Below are 27,349 nucleotides of genomic sequence, written 5' to 3'. Positions count from 1 at the left end.
TATTTTGAAGTATGTCATTCTATCCTGTTTAGTTAGCCATCATACATGTGAAATTGTGTCATGCTATCCTGTTTAATTAGCCATCATATATATGAAATTATGTCCAGCTATTCTGTTTGCTTAGACAACATAAATGTGAATTATTTCATGCCCTGTTTTCTTCCCTACTATCCATTGCACCTGTCTATCTTACAATGTATGTACATTCAATTACTTTTCTTGTTTATCAGCCATTTCAATTGGAGGGAGTGATGGCAGTATCTGTGGGAGTAAAAACACGGTCTTCGGAAAAGATCGTGCTACCTGTCGATGGAGATAGAACCACGGTTGTACTTGCCCAAGAATCAGCCCCACCACACATAACCCACACTCATGCAGATTGTACCCCTACCCAGTTGGACAGAGAACCAGCTACACCCCTTCTAACCCAAACCCCAGCAGATAGACACCCAGTTCCCGTTGACACAGCACCGTCTCCACCACAGAGCACCCAAACACAAGTAGTTAGTAAGGCAACTGCAGTGCCCAAATCACGAGGACCACCACTCCGAACCCGAAGTCAATGCTTAAAGCAGAAGAAGAATTTTTCTCAGGTCAGGTTCCGTAGCTATGGTTCATACTACTTTGCTCTTGCATCACTGTATTTACTGATACCAACCAATTTCAAATTTGAAGGATGCAATTGAAACTCCAATGGCGCAACAGGTATGTTTTAAACCTGTTTCTTCAACGTGTTTGGATGTTTGCTGTTGTAACTTGCTCTATGTTGATTTCAGTTTCAATTGAATAAACAGTTATGTTCTCATGCCATGCACATTACAAGTGTTGTTATTGCTGTGTGGTTTCCCACACTTATATTCTGTCTATGCTGCTTTGTCTTAAATAGATATGATTAGAATTGTATCTATCTTGATTTGGCAACATAAACTAGAATGATATAGACCATACAGTGACCATACTACATAGATATATGTTTGTTTCATGTTGTTATCCTGTCCACCTTACAACTGAACTGGTTTACCAAAATGAGTTTCATATACTACATTGTAAACCTGAGATGTGTTTGTTTGTTTCTCTTTTAGAACGCGGATAAAATATTGGAGAAGAGTACCCTGTTATGCAATGGTAAAGGAAGTAATGCAGATAAGGTTCAAGATAGTGAGACATCCCAATTGGTCTCCAAGAAAGCTGATAAAAACTATATTGAGGACACTGAGACAACCCCAAAGTCCTGTCTTGATGTAGTGTTCGAGTTACTGGCTACCACTACTGGCACCAGCTCTTCGAACTCGTTGCCTAAATCAGTTCGGCTTCTTGAGTCTCAATTTCAAGTTGAAAGACATCAATCAGATGTTATGCGACAGGAAGCTGAAGGACTGAGGAAGTCCCTGCAGAATTCAGATGCATACTTTCTGGTGCAATAGCAAGCGCTAGAGGACTTAAGCGCCAAACAAGAGAAAGTTAATAAGCTTGCTAAGCATCTTGCCAGCATTATGGGTACCCAGGATATTGTTTCTTGAGCTCTTCTGAAGTGGTTTCAGTTCTGGACTTGTTTTGCTGCGGCGTTTATATGCTACTGTGTTCCCTATATTTGCACTGGTGGCGAACTTTGATGCCCAGTGGATGTAATATGTGTCATAGTCGTGATAGCCTAGTGTAAGTTGCCTGCTTAGTTATTTCCTTGTTGTCTTGTTTATTTGTTTGCTTGTAGTCAGTGCCGTTCTTTTTCTGCGGTTTGCTAGTGGCTGCAATAACCTATTTTTTAAAACTAGGCCACAATAACCATGGGCTAATATTTACAGTAGTGACACTGGACCTACGGGCCGTAGAAACAGTGGGCCTTCTACGGGCCGTATAAACAGTGGGCCTTCTACGGGCCGTAGAAACAATCGGCCTTCTACGGGTTGTATCGTCAATGGGCATTATACGGGCAGTATGATCGATTGGCCAAACATGGGCCAATAACAGGCCGCATTATGGTCGTAAACGGGCTAGAGTTGGAATCGTCCGTTCATGGGCCGACCATAACGTGCCATCATTAATAGGCCGTATTTCATGACGCTATGAAAATGGCCCAACGTGTTAACGGACCACAAACGGGCCGACTGTAACCACGGGCTGAATTTGGCCCATAAGCAGAAAATGACAGTAACGGGCCGTAAGTAAATGAATGCTGGAAATGAGCCCAAGAACAAATGGGCTCTGAGAAGGCCGAAAGATAACATGGACTGGAAACGGCCCAACGGAATAACGGGCCCTTAATGGGTATAAAGTGATACACTGTTCATTACGGGCCAGTTTCACCACGGGTCGTTAATGGGTGTAAAGTAATACAATGTTCATTACGGGCCAGTTTCACCACGGGCCGTTAATAGGCCAAGAGTTACATAGGGCCTCATATGGGTCGAAAGACGTCATGGGCCATACATGGGCCAGAAGTGAAAACAGGCTGGAATCATATTGGGTAGCCCAGATGATGCTACTGGGCCTAATTCGGATAGGGCGTAACAGGCCTTGGGTTAGCGGGCTGTAAATGGGCTATATGAGAACAGGCCGTTAACAGGCTTTACATGGGCCGACCCGCCACCTTTTAACCAAGTCAAACAGGCCGGCCTTTTCACAGGAATGGGCCTCTGTTGGGCCGTGCCACGTGTCGATGTATCATAGGCACATTCTGTCCAATGAGTGGATGACATCTGTCTCAACAGTGAGCCGACATGTGTTTCCTCCAGCCAATGATGATTTTACACGTGGAAAATCCCCATTGGTCGGGGCTGTTAACGGGTTATCGGATCCAAAACCTGACCCGATAGCTTAACGGTGTTCCGTTACGGTGGATGCCACGTGTTAGTCACCCTTGACGAAAGCACTTCTGTGACGCGCGATTTATCGTCATGGAAGTGGACACTTCCGTGATGATAATTTTGGTAATGTCATGGAACACTTCTACGATAGCACAGGTATGACTATCTTGATTCTGTCATAAATTTGTCATGGATGTACATGCATGACAAAAAATGCGACCTATTGTGACAAATACGTATCATCACGGAAGTGTATTTTTTTTAGTGGGAGGGATGGAAACCGTGGTAACCCGTCTCCGTGTTTGAGCGGGAGAGTAAGTAGTAAAGGACATTATCCATTATTAGGCAACGGTTGTAACGGTAGTAAGAATACACAATCGTCTTTCCAGTGGACCTGGGAGTGGCAGGCATATGGGACGAAGACGGGGTAACATGCCGGATGCGATCATACCAGCACTAAAGCGTCGGAACCCATCAGAACTCTGAAGTTAAGCATGCTTGGGCGAGAGTAGTACTAGGATGGGTGACCTCCTGGGAAGTCCTCCTGTTGCATTCCCATTTTAAATATTTTTTGTGCCTCGTGACAAAAACATCGCACGTGCGCGATATATATTAACCATGTTATATTATTTTTGACTTTTGCGATATGTTTAAGCTCGCTGCTCATTGCTCGCACGTCCAAGGGCGGTTTTGTGGCGCGAAGAGCCCATTCTGAAATGGGTGGAAAAATATGTGTTGCTGCGGTATAGAGGGAGGGGTGGAAACCGTGGTAAACTCGTCTTCGTGTTTGTGCGGGAGAGTAAGTAATATAGGACATTATCCATTATTAAGCAACGGTTGTAATGGTAGTAACAATGTACAATCGTCTTTGACGTGTACCTATGAGTGGCAGGCATAAGGGACGAAGACGGCATAACATGTCGGATGCCATCATACCAGCACTAAAGCATCGGATCCCATCAGAACTCCGAAGTTAAGTGTGCTTTGGCGAGAGTAGTACTAGGATGGGTGACCTTCTGGGAAGTCCTTGTGTTGCATTCCCTTTTTAAATATATTTTTGCGCCTTGTGACGAACATATCGCATGTGCACGATATATATTAACCATGTTATATTATTTTTGACGTTTGCGATATATTTAAGCTCGCTGCTCGTTGCTCGCGCATCCAAGGGCGGTTTTGTGGCGCGAAGAGCCCGCTCTGAAATGTGTGGAAAAATACGTGTTGCTGTGGTATAGAGGGAGGGGTGGAAACCGTGGTAAACCCGTATCCGTGTTTGAGCGAGAAAGTAAGTAGTATAGACATTATCCATTATTAGGCAACGGTTGTAATGGTAGTAATAATGTACATTTGTCTTTGAAGTGTACCTATGAGTGGCTGGCATAAGGGATGAAAACGGCGTAACATGTCGGATGCGATCATACCAGCACTAAAGCATCGAATCCCATCAGAACTCTAAAGTTAAGCGTGCTTGGGTGAGAGTAGTACTAGGATGGGTGACCTCCTGGGAAATCCTCGTGTTGCATTCCTTTTTTAATTATTTTTTGCGCCTCGTGACAAACATATCGCACCTGCGTGATATATATTAACCCCATTATATTATTTTTGACATTTGCGATAGGTTTAAGCTCGCTGCTCATTGCTAGCGTGTCTAGGGGCGGCTTGCTGGCGTGACGAGCGCATTCTTAAAGGGGTGGAAAAGTATGTGCTGTTGCGGTATAGAGGGAGGGGTGGAAACCGTTGTAACCCGTCTCTGTGATTGAGCGGGAGAGTAAGTAGTATTGGACATTATCCATTATTAGGCAACGGTTGTAATGGTAGTAAGAATGTACAATCGTCTTTGAAGTGGACCTGGGAGTGGCAGGCATAACAGACGAAGACGGGGTAACATGTCGGATGCGAACATACCAACACTAAAGCACCGGATCTCATCAGAACTCTGAAGTTAAGTGTGCTTGGGCGAGAGTAGAACTAGGATGGGTGACCTCCTGGGAAGTCCTCATGTTGCATTTCCTTTTTAATTATTTTTTGCGCCTCGTGACTAACATATCGCACGTGCGCGATATATATTAACCCTATTATATATTTTTTTAAGTTTGTGATATGTTTAAGCTCACTGCTCATTGCTTGCGCGTCCAGGGGCGGTTTTGTGGCGCGAAGAGCATGTTTTGAAATGGGTGGAAAAATATGTGTTGCTGCAGTATAGAGGGAGGGGTGGAAACCGTGGTAAACTCATCCCCGTGTTTGAGTGGGGGAGTAAGTAGTATAGGACATTATCCATTATTAGGCAACGGTTGTAATGGTAGTAAGAACATACAATCGTCTTTGCAGTTGACCTGTGAGTGGCAAGCATAAGGGACGAAGATGGGGTAACATGTCGGATGCGATCATACCAGCACTAAAGCATCGGATCCCATCAGAACTCCGAAGTTAAGCGTGCTTGGGTGATTGTAGTACTAGGATGGGTGACCTCCTCGGAAGTCCTCTTGTTGCATTCCCCTTTTAATTATTTTTTGTGCATCATGACAAACATGTCGCACGTGCGCGATATATATTCACCATGTTATATTATTTTTGACGTTTGCAATATGTATAAGCTCGCTGCTCATTGCTCGCGCGTCTAGGGGCGGCTTTGTGGTGCAAAGAGTGCATTCTGAAAGGGGTGGAAAAATATGTGTTGCTGTAGTATAGACGGAGGGGTGGAAACTGTGGTAACCCTTCTCCGTGTTTGAGCGGGAGAGTAAGTAGGATAAGACATTCTTCATTATTAAGTTTTCATTTTGTACATGCCAGATCATGAATTAGTAACTGCATCCAATCTCTGAAATGTCCCGATTGTTTCGATTTTGGAAATGGGATATTACGGAATCCCCATGAATAGGATCAAACCTTATTCCATGCTATTTCCATAAGATTCTTCTTTCTTATTCTTAAGCAAGCCCTTGAGAGGGCTTAGTTGATCATGATTTCTGTTTTCTCTTTCTTTTCCTTTTTGTTTGTTTCGAGAAGGAGAATCAAGTGGACCTGGGAGTGGCGATCATACCAGCACTAAAGCATGGAATCCCATTAGAACTCCAAAGTTAAGCGTGCTTGGGCAAGAGTAGTACTAGGATGGCTGACCTCCTGGGAAGTCCTCGTGTTGCATTTCCTGTTTTATTATTTTTTGCGCCTCGTGACAAACATATCGCATGTGCGCGATATATATTAACCATGTTATATTATTTTTAATGTTTGTGATATGTTTAAGCTCGCTGCTCATTGCCCACGTGTCCAGGGGCGGCTTTGTGGCACGAAGAGCGCATTTTGAAGTGGGTGGAAAAATACATGTTGCTACGGTATAGAGGGAGCGGTGGAAACCGTGGTAAACTTGTCCCCGTGTTTGAGCAGGGGAGTAAGTAGTATAGGACATTATCCATTATTAGGCAACGGTTGTAACGGTAGTACGAATGAACACTCGTCTTTGCAGTGGACCTGGGAGTGGCAGGCATAAGGGATGAACACGGAGTAACATGTCGGATGCGATCATACCAAAACTAAAGCATCGGATCCCATCTGAACACCGGAGTTATGTGTGCTTGGGTGAGAGTGGTACTAGGATGGGTGACCTCCTGGGAAGTCCTTGTGTGGCATTCCCTTTTTAATTATTTTTTGCGCCTCGTGACAAACATAGCGCACGTGCGCGATAAATATTAGCACAGTTATCTTAATTTTTTTATGTTTGCTATATGTTTTAGCTCGCTGCTCATTGCTCATGCGTCTAGGGCGGCGTTGTGGCAGGAAGGGCGCATTCTGAATGGGGAGAAAAAGTACGTGTTGCTGCGATATAGAGGGAGGGGTGGAAACCGTGGTAAACTCGCCTCCGTAGTTGAGCGTGAGAGTAAGTAGTATAGGATATTATCCATTATTAAGCAACGGTTGTAAAGGCAGTAAGAATGTACAATCATCTTTGCAGTGGACCTGGGAGTGGCAAGCATAAGGGACAAAGGCTGGGGTAACATGTCGGATTCGATCATTCCAGCACGAAAGCTCCGGATACCATCAGAACTCCGAAGTTAAGCATGCTTGGGCCCGAGTTGTACTAGGATGGTGACCTCCTAGGAAGCTCTTTTCTTGCATTCCCTTTTTCATTATTTTTTTCTCCTCGTGACAATCATAAAGCACGTGTGCGATATATATTAACCATGTTATGTTATTTTTGACGTTTGCGATATATTTTAGCTCGCAGCTCATTGCTCACGCATCTAGGGGCAGTGTTGTGGTGTGAAGAGCTTGTTCTAAAAGGGGTGAAAAATATGTGTTGCCGCGGTATAGAGGGAGGGGTGGAAACCGTAGTAAACTCGTCTCCGTAGTTGAGCGGGAGAGTAAGTAGTATAGGACATTATCCATTATTAGGCAACGCTTGTAAAGGTAGTGAATGTATAATCGTCTTTGCAGTGGACCTGGAAGTGGCAAGCATAAGGGACGAAGGTTGGGGTAACATGTCGGATTCGATCATACCAGCACTAAATTAGCGGATCCCATTAGAACTCTGAAGTTAAGCGTGCTTGGGTAAGAGTAGTACTAGGATGGGTGATCTCTTGGGAAGTCCTCGTGTTACATTCCCTTTTTAATTATTTTTGCGCCTCGTGACAAACATAACGCACATGTGTGATATGTATTAACCCCGTTATCTTATTTTTTATGTTTGTGATATGTTTTTAGCTCGCTGCTCATAGCTCACGCGTCTAGGGGCGGGGTTGTGGCGCGAAGAGCGTGGGTGACCTCTTGGGAAGTCCTCCTGTTACATTCCCTTTTTAATTATTTATTGCGCCTCGTGACAAACATAACGCACATTGTGATATGTATTATCCCTGTTATCTTAATTTTTACATTTGCGATATGTTTTAGCTCACTGCTCATTCCTCACGTGTCTAGGGGCGTGTTGTGAAACATATAGCAACGGTTGTATTGGTAGTAAGAATGTACAATCGTCTTTGCAGTGGATCTGGGAGTGGCAAGCATAAGGGACAAACATGAGGGTAACATGCTGGGTGCAATCGTAACAGCACTAAAGCAGCGGATCCCATCAGAACTTTGAAGTTAAGCGTGCTTGGGCGATCCTAGTACTATCAAGGGTGACCTCCTAGGAAGTGCTCGTGTTGCATTCCCTTTTAAATTATTGTTGGTGCCACGTGACAAACATAACACATGTGCGCGATATATATTAGCCCCGTTATCTAACTTTTGACGTTTGCAAAATGTTTTAGCTCGTTGCTGAATGCTCACGCGCCTAGGGGCGGAGTTGTTGTACGAAAGGCGCGTTCTGAAAGGGGTGGAAAATACGTGTTGCCGCGGTATAGAGGGAGGGCTGGAAACCGTGGTAAACTCATCTCCGTAGTTGAGCGCGAAAGTAGTATAGGACATTATCCATCATTAGCCAACAGTTGTAAAGGTAGTAAGAATGTATAATCGTATTTGCAGTGGACGTGGGAGTGGCAAGTATAAGGGACTAAGGCGGGCGTAACATGTCGGATGCGATCATACCAGCACTAAAGCACCGGATCCCATCAAAATTGCGAAGTTAAGCTTGCTTGGGCAAGAGTAGTAATAGGATGGGTGACCTCCTGGGAAGTCCTCGTGTTGCATTCCCTTTTAATTATTTTTTGTGCCTCGTGACAAACATAATGCACGTGCACAATAGATATTAACATTGTTATCTTATTTTTGACTTTGCGATATGTTTTATCTCGTTGCTCATTGCACACAAGTCTACTGGCGGCGTTGTGGCACGAAGAGCGCATTCTGAATGGTGTGGAAAAATACATGTTGATGCGGTATAGAGGGAGGGGTGAAAACCGTGGTAAACTCGTCTCCGTAGTTGAGCGGGAGAGTAACTAGCATAGGACATTATCCATTATTAGACGACGGTTGTAAAGGTAGTAAGAATGTATAATCGTCTTTGAAGTGGACCTGGGAGTGGCAAGCATAAGGGACGAAGGCTGGGGTAACATGACGGATGCGATCATAACATCACTAAAGCACTGGATCCCATCAGAGCTCCGAAGTTAAGCGTGCCTGGGCGAGAGTAGTACTAGGATGGCTGGCCTCCTGGGAAGTCCTCTTGTTGCATTTTCTTTTTAATTATTTGTTGCGCCTCTTGACAAACATAACTCACATATGCGATATATATTAACCATGTTATCTTATTTTTCACGTTAGCCATACGTTTTAGCTCGCTGCACATTGCTCACGCGTCTAGGGCGGTGTTGTGGTGCGAAGAGCACGTTCTGAAAGGGGTGGGAAAATATGTGTTGCTGTGGTATAGAGGAAAGGGTGAAACCCATGATAATCATGTCTCCGTAGTTCAGTGTGAGAGTAAGTAGTATAGGACATTATTAATTATTAGGCAACGGTTGTAATGGTAGTAAGAATCTACAATCGTCTTTGGAGTAGACCTGGGAGTGGCAAGCATAAGGGACGATGACGGGGGTAACATGCCGGATGCGATCATACAAGCACTAAAGCACCGGATCCCATCAAAACTGCAAAACTAAGCGTGCTTAGGCAAGAGTAGTAATAGGATGGGTGACCTGTTGGGAAGTCCTCGTGTGGCATTCCCTTTTAATTATTTTTTGCGCCTCGTGACAAACATAATACACGTGCACATTAGATATTAACCCCGTTATCTTATTTTTGACTTTGCGATATGTTTTATCTCGTTGCTCATTGCACACGAGTCTAGTGGCGGCATTGTGGCGCGAAGAGCGCATTCTGAATGGTGTGGAAAAATACATGTTGCTGCGGTATAGAGGGAGGGGTGAAAACCGTGGTAAACTCGTCTCCGTAGTTGAGCGCGAGAGTAACTAGCACAGGACATTATCCATTATTAGACAACGGTTGTAAAGGTAGTAAGAATGAACAATCGTCTTTGAAGTGGACCTGGTAGTGGCAAGCATAAGGGACGAAGGCTGGGGTAACATGATGGATGCGGTCATAACAGCACTAAAGCACTGGATCCCATCAGAGCTCCGAAGTTAAGCGTGCCTGGGCAAGAGTAGTACTAGGATGGGTGGCCTCCTGGGAAGACCTCTTGTTGCATTTTCTTTTTAATTATTTGTTGCGCCTCATGACAAACTTAACTCACATACACGATATATATTAACCATGTTATCTTATTTTTCACGTTAGCGATACGTTTTAGCTCGCTGCTCATTTCTCACGCGTCTAGGGCGGTGTTGTGGCGCGAAGAGCACGTTCTGAAAGGGTTGGGAAAATATGTGTTGCTGTGGTATAGAGGAAGGGGTGAACCCCGTGATAATCCTGTCTCCGTAGTTCAGTGTGAGAGTAAGTAGTATAGGACATTATTCATTATTAGGCAACGGTTGTAATGGTAGTAAGAATGTACAATCATTTTTGGAGTAGACCTTGGAGTGGCAAGCATAAGGGACACCGGCGGGGGTAACATGCCGGATGTGATCATACCAGCGCTAAAGCACCGGACCCCATCGAAACTCCGAAGTTAAGCGTGCTTGGGCGAGAGTAGTACTAGGATGGGTGACCTCCTGGGAGTCCTCGTGTTGCATTCCCTTTTCAATTATTTTTTGCGCCTCTTGACAAACATAATGCACGTGCTTGATAGATATTAACCCCATTATCTTATTTTTGACGTTTGCGATATGTTTTATCTCGCTGCTCATTGCTCACGAGTCTAGTGGTGCGAAGAGCGCGTTCTGAATGGTGTGGAAAAACACATGTTCTTGCGGTATAGAGGGAGGGGTGAAAACCGTGCTAAACTCGTCTCCGTAGTTGAGCACGAGAGTAAGTAGTATAGGACATTATTCATTATTAGACAACGGTAGTAAAGGTAGTAAGAATGTACAATCGTCCTTGAAGTGGACCTGGGAGTGGCAATCATAAGGGACTAAGGCTGGGGTAACATGACAGATGCGATCATAACTGCACTAATGCACTGGATCCCATCACAGCTCCGAAGTTAAGCATGCCTGGGCGAGAGTAGTGCTAGGAAGGGTGGCCTCCTGGGAAGTCCTCTTGTTGCATTTTATTTTTAAGTATTTGTTGTGCCTCGTGACTAACATAACTCACATGCACGATATATATTAACCCTGTTATCTTATTTTTCACGTTAGCGATACGTTTTAGCTCGCTGCTCATTGCTCACGGGTCTAGGGCAGTGTTGTGGTGGCAAGAGCACGTTTTGAAAGGGGTGGAAAAATATGTGTTGTTGTGGTATAGAGGAAGGGCTGAAAACCGTGGTAATCTCGTCTCTGTAGTTGAGCGTGAGAGTAAGTAGTATAGGACATTATTCATTATTAGGCAATGGTTGTAATGGTAGTAAGAATGTACAATCTTCTTTGGAGTAGACCTGGGAGTGGCAAGCATAAGGGACGAAGGCGGGGGTAACATGCCGGATGCGATCATACCAGCGCTAAAGCAACAGATCCCATCGGAAGTCTGAAGTTAAGTGTGCTTGGGCGAGAGTAGTACTAGGATGGGTGACCTCCTGGGAGTCCTCATGATGCATTCCCTTTTTAATTATTTTTTGCGCCTCGTGACAAACATAACGCACGTGGGCGATATATATTAACCGCTTTATCTTATTTTTGACATTTGCGATATGCTTTAGCTCGCGTCTAGGGTAGCGTTGCTGTGCGAAGAGCGCATTCTGAAAGGGGTGGGAAAATACGTGTTGCCGCAGTATAGAGGGAGGGGTGGAAACTATGGTAAACTCGTCTCTGTAGTTCAGCGGGAGAGTAAGTAGTATAGGACATTATTCATCATTAGGCAACGGTTGTAAAGGTAGTAAGAATTTACAGTCGTCTTTGTTGTGAACCTAGGAGTGGCAAGCATAACGGACAAAGGCGGGGGTAACATGTCGGATGCAATCATACCTACTATTGTAGCGGATCCCATCAGAACTTCGAAGTTAAGCATGTTTGGGCAAGAGTAGTACTAGGATGGGTGACCTCCTAGGAAGTCCTCATGTTGCATTCTCTTTTTAATTATTTTTTGCACCTTGTGACAAACATAACGCACTTGCGTGATATATATTAACCTCGTTATCTTATTTATTTTTTTACGTTTGTGATATGTTTTAGCTCGCTCCTCATTGCTCACGCGTCTAGGGCGGTGTTGTGGCGCGGAGAGCGCGTTCTGAAAGGGGTGGAAAAATACGTGTTTCTGTAGTATAGAGCGAGGGTGGAAACCATGGTAAACTTGTCTCCATAGTTGAGAGGGAGAGTAGGTAGTATAGAATATTAAGGCAACGGTTGTAATGGTAGTAAGAATGTACAATCATCTTTGAAGTGGACATGGGAGTAGCAAGAATAAGGGATGAAGACGGGGTAACATGTCGGATGCGATCATACCAGCACTAAAGCACCGGATCCCATCATAACTCCGAAGTTAAGCGTGCTTAGGCAGGAGTTGTACTAGCTATCCATGTGCCAAAATTGTCAATTGATGGCAAGATCTTATGAATTTCAGCTCTAGCATACCCCATCTTGTTTGGCCACTAAAAGGATTTATTGTTGTTTTTGTTGGTCTCAAAATTGTTAGCTATTACTCTATGGAAGCTGTCCAGACAAACAACAATGCTAAGCACACACTCGCGTAAGAAACAAAAGAAGAACATTCTAAAGCTCAATAGCAAAAACAATGCAATGCTCCAATATATGTAACTATGTATGCATGTAATTGATTTGATATTCTTTACCAGGCACAGGGTAAAACTGACTGAAATATATCAAGAAAAGAAACATAGCTATTAAGGAACTGAGAAGCCTAGAGGGGGGATGGAAAACGTGGTAAACTAGTCTCCGTAGTTGAGCCGGAGAGTAAGTAGTATAGAATATTAAGGCAACGGTTGTAACGGTAGTAAGAATGTACAATCATCTTTGCAGTGGACCTGAAAACAGCAAGCATAAGGCACGAAGATGGGTAACATATCGGATACGATCATACCAACATTAAATGTAGGGACCACGATCCCAATGGACCGAAGTCTCTGTGCTTAAGTGTCATCCCTGGATCGGCATCCTGACACACACAGTACTCGAGGAATTATAACAGAGTTTCCATCACACACTTATTACATCGAGGTCCTCATAAAGAGTATCTGTTAAACAAATAATATGGCTTAAGGCCATCTAAACTAAATAACTGCGGAAGCTTCGAAGATAAATGAGTCCATCAACTCCAACGGCATAGCCGAGTGCATGACAACGACCTATCGCACCTTATTCTTCGTCGGTAAAGTCTGCAACATGAGACGTTGCAGCCGTGTAGGTCAGCACATGGAATATGCTGGCAGAGTTACATTGTAGAGCAAATGAATGCAAGAAACTATATCTACATGCATATTTGGCTGGTGGAGGCTCTAAAGTTAATATTTTTTCATAAAGCTAATTTTTCCCTACAACAAAGGAATATATTTTATTTACTACAAAGTTATACCAATATTGAGAAGGTTACTCCAACTCAATCCCACCATTAATCAAGTATCATCATTAAACCCAATTCATTAATTAGAGAGTGATGAGATCAACAATAATATCCACTTCTAGATACTCAAGATGTCCATAACCGGGGACACGGCTAACCATGATTAGTTTATACACTCTGCAGAGGTTGCGCACTTTTCCCCACAAGACTCGAATGCATCCATGATCGGAAGATCCCGACATAGTCTTTCTAAAGCATTAACTCTCTAATCTGGGTAGATCGGTACACCTACTTTCCCCTCCATCTGCTAGTCCATCTCTTCAAGAGCTCACACAACTTACTCAACTATGCCAGAGCCCATAATGGCTTGTGGCTGCACACGGAAGTTTGTAGGCATGAAATATCATATGATCCCTTTGAGCCTGGGTGGCGAACCGAGAGAAAGTCGCACGGGAACTCCGGATTCCCATGGGCAATCACTGGTTTCTCCAGGTGCCCCAACCAATCCACCCAGATGTGTATTAAAGTTTCCACCTTAATGTTATCCAAAATTATTATCTCTCACAACTTCCATGTACATCACAATCCAATCCCCATCTACGAGCATGGCTAAGCAATAAATGAGCATAATGTATATTCTCGGGGTGATCAAAGATAATAGGTTCCTACCTCAAGTACTACAACCAAACCACATGTTCCCAATCCTACTCATGCTAATATTTGAGGTGCAATAGTAATGCATAGTAAAAATTGGGTATTGAAGAGTATGATCAAAGTGTAACTTGCCTTGCTGACGATCGGAAAACTCTAGGAATTTGTATTAACAAGCTTTGCACTCTGGAAAATCTAGCGTAGACAAACAATAGCATACATAAGCAATCAAGCAAAAGACGCAAGAAGATCATGAGAAAAGATCCAAATAAAACTCCAAACAAGCAATAACTAAACTAAACAGAAAAAATTCTAACAGCATTAAATTTATGTGGATTAGATCTTAACAGTAGGTACGTGTGATTAGCTATTATTTGCAAAAAGAATCAACTGAAATGGAGCTATGAAACTCAAGATACAAACACAACAAGATCAAATACTAATCTGAACTAAACTCAAATTTTAAATTGTCAAAATCATGTTCAAGTTGGTTTACTTGATAGGTGAGATTGCTCTGCAGATTTAGGTGTTGGTTTCATCTAATTTGCACAAACGAGCTAAAAGTTGTGCTAGTTTGAAGACGAGGGGCTAAACTGCGATAAAACTATTCGCGGATAGGTCCCTGGGTGAAAAAAACAGAAAAAGAAAAATCTATCGGACGAACGTCCGCTAATAGCGACTAAGAAACGAAAACGTTCGTTAACAGATCTAAACGGGTGAACGTTCACTAATTAAGCGAACTAGTAAAAAAATAAATCGGTCTAATTAATAAACCCAAAAAACGTAAGAAAACCAGGGAACCGGATCGGTTTTATACTGTTCGGTCAGTAGCAGCGGGCGAGGCGGGGCGGCGGTTCCGGCGATGCGGCGTCGACAGCGGCGGGGCACGGCAGCGGGGCTTCGGCGGCGGCGACGGCGTCAGCAGCGATGGCGCGCGGCTTGCGAGTGCGGCGGCGGCGCAAGAGCAGCGGCGGCGGCGTGCAACGGCGGCGGCGGTGGCTTGGTGAGAGGAGAGGGGGCCGAGGCGGCTATTTGAGGAGGAGGTCGGGGGCGGCCTGCTTGGGAGAGGGGCAAGGCGAGGCGATGGCGGGGGAGGAGTCCGGCGGCGGTGCTGTGGGGATCCGCTCGGGACTTTGTCCTGAGCCGGCGGCGGAGGCGGTGCGCAGCTGGGCCGAGGCCTGGCTTGAGCTGGGCCGATGCATGGCTTGAGCTGGGCCGGCCCAGTTCGGAACTTAAAAAAACAATTTTCTAGAGACTAAAAATGCACGAAATAAATATAAATATAATCCTAAAAATTCCAGAAAAAATCACGTAGCTATATGGACTTATTAGTGACCTCGTGAACATTTTTTGGACTTAAATGCCTAAATTAAAAACAAACATTACAGTTCTAATTACTCGGCTAATTAATAAATAAACTAGCAAATAAAATCAAATAAACACTTAAAAATTCAAAATTCAAATTCCAATATTTTTCTACTGAATTGAAGAAGTCATATTATCTGCTGTCATTATTTTTAAAATATTTTGAAAAACAATTTGATCCAATTACCAAATTGGATTTTTGCAAAACCTCCAACTCTCTCAAATTGGTCTCCTTAAGGCCTTTTGGATCAAAAATGCAAGCAAAACTAAACAACAAAATGCAATAAAACATGGATGCATATGAATGATCTATGTATAACATCCAGATTGAAATTTGGGATGTTACAAACCTACCCCCCTTAAGATGAATCTCTCCCTTGAGATTCGGGTTGGTTAGCAAAAAGGTGTGGGTGGTCCTTGCGGAGGTCTTCTTCTGGCTCCCAGGTAGCTTCCTCCTCTGTATGGTGGCTCCACTGAACTTTGCAAAATTGATGACTTTGTTGCGAGTAACTCTGCTGGAAAACTCGAGAATCTTAACGGGTTTCTCCTCATAGGTCAGATCACTATCCAACTGAATCGCTTCTAGTGGCACTGTATCTCTCAGAGGAATGTCGGCCATCTCTGCGTGGCACTTCTTCAACTAGGAAACGTGAAACACATCATGAACTCCTGACAAACCTTCGGGTAACTCCCACTTGTAAGCAACTTCTCCCATGCATTCCAAAACTCTGTAGGGTCTCACAAATCATGGTGCTAGCTTTCCTTTGACTCCAAATCGCTTAACTCCTCGAAGTGGGGATACACGAAGATATGCTATGTCTCCGACTTCGTAAGCTACCTCCTTGCGTTTAGTATCTGCATAACTCTTTTGCCTAGACTGGGCTATCTTGAGTCTATCTCGGATCAACTTAACCTTCTCCTCAGAATCTTAGATTAAGTCTAGTCCGAACAATTGTCTATCTCCAACTTCATCCCACGATAATGGTGTCTTGCACCTCCTTCCGTACAAAGCTTCGAAAGGGGCCATCTTCAAATTGGCTTGATAACTATTGTTATAGGAGAACTCTGCATAGGGTAAATTATCATCCCAACTAGATCCATAATCTAGCGCACAAGTTCTCAACATGTCCTCCAGAATCTGATTGACTCTCTCGGTTTTTCCATCGGTCTGCGGATGAAAGGTTGTACTGAACTCTAGCCTGGTACCCAAAGTTTCGTGTAACCGATTCCAAAACTTTGAAGTAAACTGTGTTCCTCTATCTGATATGATGGTCCTCAGAACTCGATGCAGACATACGATCCTCGTCATGTATATCTTCGCCAACTTAGCACTCGTATAAGTTGTCTTCACTAGGATGAAATGGGCTACCTTCGTCAAGCGGTCAACTACAACCCAGATAGAGTTATAGCCTGAACGAGTCCTGGGTAATCCTGTGATGAAATCCATGCGAAGTTTATCCCACTTCCATTCGGGTACGGCAAAGGCTAAAGTAACCCTGCTAGTTTCTGATGCTCTGCCTTTACTCTCTAACATACGTCGCATACTGCTACATACTCTGCATTATCCTTCATCATTCCTATCCACCAGAAACTCTCCTTCAAATCTAGGTACATCTTGGAGTTGCCTGGGTGAATCAAATAAGGCCATGAGCCTCCTGGAGAATCAACTTCCTGATCTCAGGGTCATTAGGCACATAGATACGATCCTCAAACCATAAAGTTTCGTGCTCATCCTCACGAAAACCTTTAGCCTTTCCTTTACTCATCCTTTCCTTTATCTCTGTAGTCTCCTTGTCCGTCTTCTGGGCTTCTCGAACCTTGCCCAGTAAAGTGGACTGAATTTCCAATGCTGCAACATAACCTCTCGGAACTATCTTCAAGCATAGTTCTCGGAGATCATCGTCTAACTCCTGAGGTAATCCTCCGGTTATGAGCATGTTAACATAACTCTTGCGGCTCAACGCATCTGCTACGACATTGGCCTTTCCTGGATGATAATGCAATTTCATGTCATAATCCTTTATGAGCTCCAACCATCTCCTTTGCCTGAGGTTTAACTCCTTCTGCGTGAAGATGTACTTCAAACTCTTATGATCCGTGTAAACATCACAACGGTTACCGATGACAAAGTGTCTCCATGTCTTGAGCGCATGCACTACGGCTGCTAATTCCAAATCATGTGTAGCATAATTCAACTCATGAGGTCTAAGCTATCGTGAGGCATATGAAACAACTCTTCCATCCTGCATAAGAACACCTCCAAGTCCTTGACGAGAAGCGTCGCAATATACTTGGAAATCCTTGCGTATGTCTGGGAGAATCAGCACTGGGGCTGTAACCAAACGTTTCTTCAACTCCTGAAAACTGGTCTCACAATCCTCGGTCCATTTAAACTTGGTGTCCTTCTTCAATAACTCCGTCATGGGCTTCACAATCTTGGAAAAAATCTCAATGAATCTTTGATAATAACCTGTGAGTCCAAGAAAACTTCTGATCTCTCCAACAGTGGTGGGTGCCAACCACTTAGTGACAGATGCAAACTTGGTAGGGTCTACTGTTATTCCTTCTCCTGATATAACATGTCCGAGAAATCCAACTTCCTTCAACCAGAATTCACATTTGCTGAACTTGCCATACAACTGATGTTCCCTGAGCTTCTCAAGAACCAAGCGCAAATGTTCCTTATGCTCTTCTTCATTCTTTGAGTAGACCTATATATCATCAATGAAAACCACGACGAACTTGTCCAGAAACTCCATGAACACCTTGTTCATCATACTCATAAAATAGGCAGGGGCATTAGTCAAACCAAATGACATAACTGTGTACTCATATAGCCCATACCTCGTGGTAAAAGATGTCTTAGGTATATCCTGCTCTCGAATCTTCAGCTGGTGATAACCTGATCGAAGATCGATCTTGGAGAAAACCTTAGCTCCCTGCAGCTAGTCAAACAAATCATTGATCATCGGCAGAGGGTATTTGTTCTTGATCATCAACTCATTCAGCGCACGGTAATGAACAACCATCCTCAAAGATCCATCCTTCTTCTCAACTAGAAGCACTGGGGCTCCCCAAGGTGATGAGCTTAGTCGAATATAACCTTTCTTGAGTAACTCCTTAATCTGTTTCTTAATTTCCTCCAGATCATTGGCGGGCATCCGATACAGTCTCTTTGATATTGGTCCGGTGCCTGGCAAAAACTCGATCAAAAACTCAATATCTCGATCTGGTGGCATGCGTGGTAACTCGTCCGGTAATACGTCGGGATAATCCTTCACCACTAGTACTTCCTCCTGAACAACTCCCGATAGGGAATTTACTGGAGTCCTCCTCGACGTATGCCTAGACACATACTTGATCCTTTTTCCCTCTAGGGTGGTGAGAAGAATTGATTTACTGGCGCAATCAATGTTTCCCTCAAATTTGGATAGCCAATCCATGCCTAGGATCATGTTCAATCCTTGTGACACCAGGACAATAAGGATGGTGGGGAAAACATGTCTACCTATGGTTTATTGGCAACTGATAACATCCCCTACTAGCCATATACTCTGCTCATGGGGAACTTACTAACATAGGTGACTTAAGGGCTACGGTTGGCAACTTAAACTTGTCCACAAATCCCCTTGATATGAATGAATGAGATGCACTAGTTTCAAAAAGAACAAGGGCTATAAATGCATTAATCAAAAACTTACCGACAACTGCATTGGGCTGCTCCTTAATCTCCTCCACACTGATGTGGTTCACCTGACCTCTGGTGAAGGGGTTGGGCTTCTTTCCAGAACTTTCGTTGCCATTTCCATTCTTTGCTTCAGAACATTCAGTGGCGTAATGTCAGGTCTTCCCGCACTTGAAACAAGTAATGTGACTCAGATCCTTCTTGGCGGGCGTCGCGGGGTTGGAATGGCTCTGGTTGTTGCGTCCTCCATTCCCATTGCCATTCTTAGGGCCACTGTGGTTGTGTGAACTTCCTCCATTGTGTGAATGTCCTCCATGGTTATGAGTGTGTCCTCCTGAGTACGGGGAATAACGAGGCTTCTGCTGAGCTCCAGAATTGTACCTCCCCTGTTCGTACTTCCTCTTGCGATTGTCAATCTACTGTTGCTTGCCTTCTATCATGAGAGCCCTGTCTACCAGCTCATGGTAGTTGTTGAAAGTTGCCACCATCAATTGCATGCTTACCTCATCATTGAGTCCCTCAAAAAACTTCTCCTGCCTCGCGGCATCTGTGGCCACATCATCTGGGGCATAGCGTGCTAACTTGCTGAACTCATCCACATATTGTCCCACTATACGACTCCCTTGGCGTAAGTTGCGAGACTCACGCTTCTTCAAACTCATGGCTCCAGCTGAAACATGTGCGGTGCGGAAGGCCTGTTGAAACTGATCCCATGTAACTGCAGCTATGGGGTAAGTGGTGGTGAAGTTCTCCCACCAAGAGGTTGCGGGTCCATCAAGCTGATGTGCGGCAAAGCGCACTCTCTCTGCATCCGGCAGTGGTCAGCTCTCTTCCAATCTTGTGGAGCCAATCATCTGCAACAATCAGCTCGGTGCTGCTAGTGAACACCGGCGGATTCAACTTAGAAAATGGGCTAGGTTGTCCACATGGGGTGGTGGCGGTGGGTTGTTGTTGTTGTTGCCTTGGTTCTGGTTCTGATTCTGGACTAACATCTGCATCAAGGCATTCTGTTGCTGGATCAACTGGGTGAGCTCCGGCGGGAAAACCAATCCGGTGTCACGTCTCGGAGGCATTTGATGGGTTAGAGGGGGTGAGAAAACAGAATAGAATAAGGTCTAGGAGAGATTTCACTACCCATATGCTTATGAGGCAAATACAATCAATTCACATCACTCAATAACAAACAAGGTTCACACAAACGATCTAACTACTGTTACAAAAAGCGATCGACTAACTACTTGGAAGAATACTATTAGTAACATGGAGGTCGTCTAGAAATTTTGATCGGTGGAAGACTCCATAACATCTGCTCCAGCTTTGTATTCATAATCATCATCACTATCATCATTTTCATCATTGTCCGTGTCGGTGTCGTCCAATATGATGTGTAAGTGCATCTAGTGCCACCCCTAGTTGGTTTTGGAGTATTGACGACAAAGTTGGTTGAGGGACTAATGTGTTTGTGAGAATTGCAGGATAACACGGGTAGTGTCCCTCATTAATTCGGTTTACCTACCGGAGATGACCCTGTATGAAGACATTGAAGACAATGGTGGTATGAGAAGATATTCATATTGAAGACTATGGCATGAGAAGACATTACGTGAAGACTGGGGAGCATGAAGACTGTGTGGTTTTGTTGCTTCCATTTCTTCTTTGTTGAGTCATAGGAACCACCGTACTGTTAAGTGGGGTCCAAGTGAACTAAGTCAGAGTGACTAAAGTGATGCTCAACCCAAATTCTATGTCTTCGAGCGAAGACAATGAGAGCAAATCTTATCCAGAGCTGGATGAGTCAGCTTTGCTTGTAGCCCAAGTAAAGTTGCCGTGTGTGTTTGAAATCTGACCGTTGGAACACGTGTCAGTTCCTCAGTGACCCAGGGTCATTTTGGACAAATCAGGTCGAGTTGCCCAGTGGCTATAAATAGCCCACCCCCTACACCAAAAATTGGTGGCTGCTCAGAGTTAGTGCACGGCTTTTGTCGTTTGAGAGCAACCCACCTCGAAGCCTTTGAGAGAGAGAAATCCTTGCGAGGACAAAACCCAAACACCCAGAGCCAAAGAGTGTTAGGCATCACTGAAGTCTTTCTGTCTGTGTGACCTGAAGACTTATTACACTTGAGGACTGTGAATCCTCCAGACGGTTAGGCGTCGCGTTCTGAGCATCCAAGAGTCATTGTGGATTGCCGGTGAATGAAGTCTGTGAAGGTTTGGAAGTCTACCTTGAAGACTTATCAGAGTGATTGGGCGAGGACTGGGTGTCCTTAGCTCAAGGGGAATAAGGTGAAGACACGGTCTTCTGAGTTAAATCTCAGCCTCCCTAACCAGACGTATAGTTGTCACAGCAACTGGAACTGGTCTAACAAATCCTGTGTCTTCAACAAGCGACTGGTTCTATCCCTTTCCATCCTTTACTTAAGTTTGTCTTCGTGAAGTCATTGCCTATCTGTCATACCTGTTTGACTTCATTGCTTGACTACTATCGTTGATCGGCTTCATACTATCTTCCATCCTGATCCTTACTACTTAGCTGCTATTAGTCTTGTGCTTTCACACCATTGCATACTTCACTATGGTTTGCTTACAGTAGTTTATCTTCCGCTGCATCTCAATTAGGGCATTTCGATTGTTTGTCTTCGAAACTTTCAAGTTTTGAAGACTTTCATAAAAATCGCCTATTCACCCCCCCCCCTCTAGTCGATACTAGCACTTTCAATTGGTATCAGAGCAAGGTACTCCCTTGTTCTGTGTGATTCGGTTTAACCACCTAGAGTTTTAGCTATGTTGACTGCAGGGATAATCAAAGTCTCCACTGCTTGTCCCGTGTTCGATGGAACTGAATATCCCTACTGGAAGAATAAGATGCGTATGCATCTTGAAGCCATTGATGATGACCTTTGGTATGTCGTCAAGAACGGCGTTCCCAAAACTGGTGAAGGTGTCACCCCTACTGATGTCAAGAAGTTCATTCAACTAGACTCTACTGCAAAGAACATTATCTGTGGTCATCTGACCAAAGGACAGTATGGCCGTGTGAGTTCTCTGGAAATGTCGAAGCTGAAGGAAATATGCCCTAGAGGAAATAATAAAGTTATTATTTATTTCCTTATTTCATGATAAATGTTTATTATTCATGCTAGAATTGTATTAACCGGAAACATAATACATGTGTGAATATATAGACAAACAGAGTGTCACTAGTATGCCTCTACTTGACTAGCTTGTTAATCAAAGATGGTTATGTTTCCTAACCATGGACAAAGAGTTGTTATTTGATTAACGGGATCACATCATTAGTTGAATGATCTGATTGACATGACCCATTCCGTTAGCTTAGCACCCGATCGTTTAGTATGTTGCTATTGCTTTCTTCATGACTTATACATGTTCCTATGACTATGAGATTATGCAACTCGCATTTACCGGAGGAACACTTTGTGTGCTACCAAACGTCACAACGTAACTGGGTGATTATAAAGGTGCTCTACAGGTGTCTCCAAAGGTACTTGTTGGGTTGGCGTATTTCGAGATTAGGATTTGTCACTCCGAATGTCGGAGAGGTATCTCTGGGCCCTCTCGGTAATGCACATCACTTAAGCCTTGCAAGCATTGCAACTAATGAGTTAGTTGCGAGATGATGTATTACGGAACGAGTAAAGAGACTTGCCGGTAACGAGATTGAACTAGGTATTGGATACCGACGATCGAATCTCGGGCAAGTAACATACCGATGACAAAGGAAACAACGTATGTTGTTATGCGGTCTGACCGATAAAGATCTTCGTAGAATATGTAGGAACCAATATGGGCATCCAGGTCCCACTATTGGTTATTGACCGGAGACGTGTCTCGGTCATGTCTACATTGTTCTCGAACCGTAGGGTCCGCACGCTTAAGGTTTCGATGACAGTTATATTATGAGTTTATGAGTTTTGATGTACCGAAGGAGTTCGGAGTCCCGGATGAGATCGGGGACATGACGAGGAGTCTCGAAATGGTCGAGACGTAAAGATCGATATATTGGACGACTATATTCGGAGTTCGGAAAGGTTCCGAGTGATTCGGGTATTTTTCGGAGTACCGGAGAGTTACGGGAATTCGCCGGGGAGAAATATTGGGCCTTATTGGGCCCTGCGGGAAAGAGAGAGGGGCTGCCTAGGGTAGGCCGCGCGCCCCCCCATGGCCTAGTCCGAATTGGACTAGGGGGAGGGGCCGCACCCCCTCCTTCCTTCCCTTCTCTCTTCCCCTTCCTTGTCTCCTACTCCTAATACATGGAAGGATTCCTAGTTGGACTAGGAAAGGGGGAATCCTACTCCCGGTGGGAGTAGGACTCCCCTAGGGCGCGCCATAGAGAGGGCCGGCCCTCCCCTCCTCCACTCCTTTATATACGGGGGCAGGGGGCACCCCATAGACACACAAGTTGATCTTCGTGATCGTTCCTTAGCCGTGTGCGGTGCCCCCCTCCACGATATTACACCTCGGTCATATTGTAGCGGTGCTTAGGCGAAGCCCTGCGACAGTTGAACATCAAGATCATCACCACGCCGTCGTGCTGACAGAACTCCTCCCCGGAGCTTTGCTGGATCGGAGCCCGGGGTGCGTCATCGAGCTGTACGTGTGTCAAGAACTCGGAGGTGCCGGAGTAACGGTGCTTGGATCGGTTGGACCGGGAAGACGTACAACTACTTCCTCTATGTTGCGTCAACGCTTCCGCTTCGGTCTACGAGGGTACGTAGACAACACTCTCCCCTCTCGTCGCTATGCATCACCATGATCTTGCATGTGCGTAGGAAATTTTTTGAAATTACTACGTTCCCCAACAGTGGCATCCGAGCCTAGGTTTTATGGTTTGATGTTATATGCACGAGTAGAACACAAGTGAGTTGTGGGCGATATAAGTCATACTGCTTACCAGCATGTCATACTTTGGTTCGGCGGTATTGTTGGATGAAGCGGCCCGGACCGACATTACGCGTACGCTTACGCGAGACTGGTTTTACCGCCGTGCTTTGCACACAGGTGACTAGCGGGTGTCAGTTTCTCCAACTTTAGTTGAACCGAGTGTGGCTACGCCCGGTCCTTGCGAAGGTTAAAACAGCATCAACTTGACAAACTATCGTTGTGGTTTTGATGCGTAGGTGAGATTGGTTCTTGCTTAAGCCCGTAGCAGCCATGTAAAATTTGCAACAACAAAGTAGAGGACGTCTAACTTGTTTTTGCAGGGCATGTTGTGATGTGATATGGTCAAGACGTGATAAGATATAAGTTGTTGTATGAGATGATCATGTTTTGTTGAAGTTATCGGCAACTGGCAGAAGCCCTATGGATGTCTCTTTGTTGCATAAGATGCAAGTGCCAAATAATTGCTTTACTTTATCGCTATACGATAGCAATAGTTGCAAGAGCAATAGTTGGTGAGACAACCATGTGATGACACATTGATATAGATCAAGATGATGAAGATCATGGTGTCGTGCCGGTGACGATAGAGATCATGACAGTACTTTGGAGATGGAGATCAAAGGCGCAAGATGATCATGGCCATATCATGTCACATATTTTGATTGCATATGATGTTTATCTATTATACATCTTATTCTTGCTTTGATTGACGGTAGCATTTTAAGATGATCTCTCACTAATTATCAAGAAGTGTTCTCCCTGAGTATGCACCGTTGCCAAAGTTCGTCGTGCCCAGACACCACGTGATGATCGGGTGTGATAAGCTCTACGTCCATCTACAACGGGTGCAAGCCAGTTTTGCACACGCGGAATACTCAGGTTAAACTTGACGAGCCTAGCATATGCAGATATGGCCTCGGAGCACGGAGACCGAAAGGTCGAGCGTGAATCATATAGTAGATATGATCAACATAGTGATGTTCACCATTGAAAACTACTCCATCTCACGTGATGATCGGTTATGGTTTAGTTGATTTGGATCACGTGATCACTTAGATGACTAGAGAGATGTCTGTCTAAGTGGGAGTTCTTAAGTAATATAATTAATTGAACTTAAATTTATCATGAACTTAGTCCTGGTAGTATTTTGCAAATTATGTTGTAAGATCAATAGCTTGCGTTGTTGCTTTCATATGTTTATTTTGATATGTTCCTAGAGAAAATTGTGTTGAAAATGTTAGTAGCAATGATGCGGATTGGATCCGTGATCTGAGGTTTATCCTCATTGCTGCACAGAACAATTATGTCCTTGATGCACCGCTAGGTGACAGACCTATTGCAGGAGCAGATGCAGACGTTATGAACGTTTGGCTAGCTCAATATGATAACTACTTGATAGTTTAGTGCACCATGCTTAACGGCTTAGAATCGGGACTTCAAAGACGTTTTGAACGTCATGGACCATATGAGATGTTCCAGGAGTTGAAGTTAATATTTCAAGCAAATACCCGAGTTGAGAGATATGAAGTCTCCAACAAGTTCTATAGCTAAAAGATGGAGGAGAATCGCTCAACTAGTGAGCATGTGCTCAGATTGTCTGGGTACTACAATCGCTTGAATCAAGTGGGAGTTAATCTTCCAGATAAGATAGTGATTGACAGAATTCTCTAGTCACCATCACCAAGTTAGTAGAACTTCGTGATGAACTATAGTATGCAAGGGATGATGAAAATGATTCCCGAGTTTTTCATGATGATGAAATCGATGAAGGTAGAAATCAAGAAAGAACATCAAGTGTTGATGGTTAACAAGACCACTAGTTTCAAGAAAAGGGCAAAGGGATAGAAGGGAACTTCAAGAAGAACGGCAAGCAAGTTGCTGCTCAAGTGAAGAAGCCCAAGTCTGGACCTAAGCCTGAGACTAAGTGCTTCTACTGCAAAGGGACTGGTCACTGGAAGCAGAACTACCCCAAGTATTTGGCGGATAAGAAGGATGGCAAAGTGAACAAAGGTATATTTGATATACATGTTATTGATGTGTACTTTACTAGTGTTTATAGCAACCCCTCGGTATTTGGTACTGGTTCAGTTGCTAAGAGTAGTAACTCGAAACGGGAGTTGCAGAATAAACAGAAACTAGTTAAGGGTGAAGTGACGATGTGTGTTGAAAGTAGTTTCAAGATTGATATGATCATCATCGCACACTCCCTATACTTTCGGGATTAGTGTTGAACCTAAATAAATGTTATTTGGTGTTTGCGTTGAGCATGAATATGATTTGATCGTGTTTATTGCAATACGGTTATTCATTTAAGTAAGAGAATAAACTGTTGTTCTGTTTACATGAATAAAACCTTATATGGTTACACACCCAATGAAAATGGTTCATTGGATCTCGATCGTAGTGATACACATATTCATAATATTGAAACCAAAAGATGCAAAGTTAATAATGATAGTGCAACTTATTTGTGGCACTGCCGTTTAGGTCATATTGGTGTAAAGCGCATGAAGAAACTCCATGCTGATGGGATTTTGGAATCACTTGATTATGAATCACTTGATGCTTGCGAACCATGCCTCATGGGCAAGATGACTAAGACTCCGTTCTCCGGAACAGTGGAGCGAGCAACTGACTTATTGGAAATAATACATACTGATGTATGCGATCCAATGAGTGTTAAGGCTCGCGGCGGGTATCGTTATTTTCTGACCTTCACAGATGATTTGAGCAGATATGGGTATATCTACTTGATGAAACATAAGTCTGAAATAGTTGAAAGGTTCAAAGAATTTCAGAGTGAAGTGGAAAAATCATCGTGACAAGAAAATAAGGTTTCTACGATCTGATCGCGGAGACAAATATTTGAGTTACGAGTTTGGTCTTCAATTAAAACAATGTGGAATAGTTTCACAAATTCATGCCACCTGGAACACCACATCATAATGGTGTGTCCGAACGTCATAACCGTACTTTATTGGATATAGTACAATCTATGATGTTTCTTACCGATTTACCAATATCGTTTTGGGATCATGCATTAGAGACAGCTGCATTCACGTTAAATAGGGCACCATCTAAATCCGTTGAGACGACACTATATGAACTGTGGTTTAGCAAGAAACCAAAGTTGTCGTTTCTTAAAGTTTGGGGCTGCGATGCTTATGTGAAAAAGTTTCATCCTGATAAGCTCAAACCCAAATCGGAGAAGTGCGTCTTCATAGAATACCCAAAGGAAATTGTTGGGTACACCTTCTATCACAGATCCGAAGGCAAAACATTCGTTGCTAATAAATGGATCCTTTCTAGAGAAGGAGTTTCTCTCGAAAGAAGTGAGTGGGAGGAAAGTAGAACTTGATGAGGTAATTGTACCTTCTCCCTTATTGGAAAGTAGTTCATCACAGAAATCTGTTCCTGTGACTACTACACCAATTAGTGAGGAAGCTAATGATGATGATCATGTAACTTCAGATCAAGTTACTACCGAATCTCGTAGGTAAACCAG

The 27,349-nt window shown here is 43.9% G+C and overlaps 10 non-coding genes and 8 pseudogenes across 10 annotated transcripts; all 18 read left to right on the top strand.

The window, feature by feature from the left end:
- The first annotated feature begins 3,241 nt into the window (after positions 1-3,241).
- LOC123118756 (5S ribosomal RNA) lies at positions 3,242-3,360 on the top strand. The gene has a single exon (XR_006458295.1). It is a non-coding gene; the product is annotated as a 5S ribosomal RNA (ribosomal RNA).
- A 366-nt stretch (positions 3,361-3,726) lies between these two features.
- On the top strand, positions 3,727-3,845 carry LOC123118728 (5S ribosomal RNA). Its single transcript, XR_006458272.1, has one exon. It is a non-coding gene; the product is annotated as a 5S ribosomal RNA (ribosomal RNA).
- A 366-nt stretch (positions 3,846-4,211) lies between these two features.
- LOC123118735 (5S ribosomal RNA) lies at positions 4,212-4,330 on the top strand. The gene has a single exon (XR_006458278.1). It is a non-coding gene; the product is annotated as a 5S ribosomal RNA (ribosomal RNA).
- A 365-nt stretch (positions 4,331-4,695) lies between these two features.
- LOC123118784 (5S ribosomal RNA) lies at positions 4,696-4,814 on the top strand. Its single transcript, XR_006458320.1, has one exon. It is a non-coding gene; the product is annotated as a 5S ribosomal RNA (ribosomal RNA).
- Positions 4,815-5,180: 366 nt separating this feature from the next.
- LOC123118739 (5S ribosomal RNA) lies at positions 5,181-5,299 on the top strand. The gene has a single exon (XR_006458280.1). It is a non-coding gene; the product is annotated as a 5S ribosomal RNA (ribosomal RNA).
- A 531-nt stretch (positions 5,300-5,830) lies between these two features.
- Positions 5,831-5,949, top strand: LOC123118782 (5S ribosomal RNA). Its single transcript, XR_006458319.1, has one exon. It is a non-coding gene; the product is annotated as a 5S ribosomal RNA (ribosomal RNA).
- A 366-nt stretch (positions 5,950-6,315) lies between these two features.
- On the top strand, positions 6,316-6,434 carry LOC123118795 (uncharacterized; annotated as a pseudogene).
- Positions 6,435-6,802: 368 nt separating this feature from the next.
- Positions 6,803-6,920, top strand: LOC123118801 (uncharacterized; annotated as a pseudogene).
- A 364-nt stretch (positions 6,921-7,284) lies between these two features.
- LOC123118791 (uncharacterized) lies at positions 7,285-7,403 on the top strand (annotated as a pseudogene).
- A 426-nt stretch (positions 7,404-7,829) lies between these two features.
- LOC123118792 (uncharacterized) lies at positions 7,830-7,948 on the top strand (annotated as a pseudogene).
- Positions 7,949-8,310: 362 nt separating this feature from the next.
- LOC123118785 (5S ribosomal RNA) lies at positions 8,311-8,429 on the top strand. Its single transcript, XR_006458321.1, has one exon. It is a non-coding gene; the product is annotated as a 5S ribosomal RNA (ribosomal RNA).
- A 365-nt stretch (positions 8,430-8,794) lies between these two features.
- Positions 8,795-8,913, top strand: LOC123118789 (uncharacterized; annotated as a pseudogene).
- A 366-nt stretch (positions 8,914-9,279) lies between these two features.
- On the top strand, positions 9,280-9,398 carry LOC123118796 (uncharacterized; annotated as a pseudogene).
- A 365-nt stretch (positions 9,399-9,763) lies between these two features.
- On the top strand, positions 9,764-9,882 carry LOC123118778 (5S ribosomal RNA). Its single transcript, XR_006458314.1, has one exon. It is a non-coding gene; the product is annotated as a 5S ribosomal RNA (ribosomal RNA).
- Positions 9,883-10,248: 366 nt separating this feature from the next.
- Positions 10,249-10,366, top strand: LOC123118718 (5S ribosomal RNA). The gene has a single exon (XR_006458261.1). It is a non-coding gene; the product is annotated as a 5S ribosomal RNA (ribosomal RNA).
- Positions 10,367-10,722: 356 nt separating this feature from the next.
- Positions 10,723-10,841, top strand: LOC123118797 (uncharacterized; annotated as a pseudogene).
- Positions 10,842-11,207: 366 nt separating this feature from the next.
- On the top strand, positions 11,208-11,325 carry LOC123118779 (5S ribosomal RNA). Its single transcript, XR_006458315.1, has one exon. It is a non-coding gene; the product is annotated as a 5S ribosomal RNA (ribosomal RNA).
- Positions 11,326-11,675: 350 nt separating this feature from the next.
- Positions 11,676-11,792, top strand: LOC123118794 (uncharacterized; annotated as a pseudogene).
- The last annotated feature ends 15,557 nt before the right edge of the window (positions 11,793-27,349 follow it).

The sequence above is a fragment of the Triticum aestivum genome, chromosome 5B, assembly GCF_018294505.1.
Source record: "Triticum aestivum cultivar Chinese Spring chromosome 5B, IWGSC CS RefSeq v2.1, whole genome shotgun sequence".
Classification (NCBI taxonomy): domain Eukaryota; kingdom Viridiplantae; phylum Streptophyta; class Magnoliopsida; order Poales; family Poaceae; genus Triticum; species Triticum aestivum.
This window is presented reverse-complemented; position numbering and strand designations above follow the sequence as displayed.